We start from the raw sequence: 1,499 nt of genomic DNA, 5'->3' as shown, positions 1-1,499 counted from the left end.
TTTTTTTAACTATTTTTTGTTGGCAACTTCATAATTATTATTATGATAATGCGTAATTATATGCCTTTGAATTAATAATAGGTACTTGACATGTTGATATTTTTTTTTACAAACTCAAGTTTTAATTTATTTTTATAACTAAAACTTTGACTGTCAAAGAGACTGTAATAATAATTGTGTGATATTAGTACAGTACTGATATTGATAATAAAAACTGCATTAATCAATTATTTTCTTTCTGTGTGAATTACACACCTCACCTCACATACAGAAGAACGTTTGTGGTACTTGTTTTTGTTGATTGTTTAAGAGCAATAAAGTTATTCGTTTATCGAATAAGGGCTTTTTTAAACACATACGCACCTGCAGCTAGCTAAACTTTACGGAAACAGGCTCAAACTAAAAAACTGTAATAAGGAATTACCATAAAAGGAAGTTTCGGTTCTGGTTTCGGTTTCGGCCGAAACTGAGACAGAAACCGAAATTCGGTTTCGGTTTCGGTTTTGGTTGTAAAAACTAGTTTCGGTCGGACACTAAAAACAATGCTTTTTTTCAAGTGTTTGTAACTTTAATATTAAGAGATAGTTATATAAGATTCTATCAATTATATAAGTAAAATTTATAAAAATTATATACAGATTATATGATTATATACAAGATTATAAACAAAATTATATACACAACAAAAATGACTGTTTCCATATTATTAGTTGATGTATAATTAGACACAAGACGGCTAATAATTTAATTGGGTGTGATATATTTTAAAACATGGATCCACACATAATCAACATTGCAGTCTTTGCATTCATATCGTGAATCAGATCGTTTGTTGTTTTTACTGCAAACTACGCACCGACGACTCCGGTTCTTTCCTTTTAAGGTATATAATGATGGGAAATGTCTTTTTGTTAGTCGCATTGGTTGATCAGTTTTTCTTCTTTGATTATTTATATAATCATTATGATATTTATTGATCATTTGTTTTATTAAGTGCAATTGAAACTGCGCCATGGATATGTTTTCGTTTCTTTTATGCTCATAAAGACAGTACGCGTTCCATACACAAATATCAATTAGATGAAAAAAAAATTTCCGATACCATTTTAACGTTTTTCGAGTTGAGTTTATAGTACTAAGTACCATGTCTACTTTATCAACTATACCCATTGAATTATTATAGTCTACAACACACACAGGCTTTAAGTACATTCTGTGTTCCTCCATATTTGGATACTGTCACGAAATCTGCAGTATGCATGGTTGAGATCATGTGTACTTTTTTCTTATCAACCCATTTTATTACTAGTAAATTTTTCGAGGTACGAAATGACGCTTCTCCTTTCTTCAATTTATCATCGATCTTGGGCATTCCTTGCCGTCTTCTTCTTGCTGTCCCGCATGCATTTGTGCGATTGTCGTGTAATAGGTTGAATAATGCGGGACTTGAGTAAAAATTGTCTACATAAAGCGTATGGCCCTTTCCTAAATATGACTTT

The sequence above is a fragment of the Pseudomyrmex gracilis genome, unplaced genomic scaffold, assembly GCF_002006095.1.
Source record: "Pseudomyrmex gracilis isolate BER0280 unplaced genomic scaffold, ASM200609v1 scaffold_2178, whole genome shotgun sequence".
Taxonomy (NCBI): Eukaryota; Metazoa; Arthropoda; class Insecta; order Hymenoptera; family Formicidae; genus Pseudomyrmex; species Pseudomyrmex gracilis.
Note: the sequence above shows the minus strand (reverse complement) of the source record.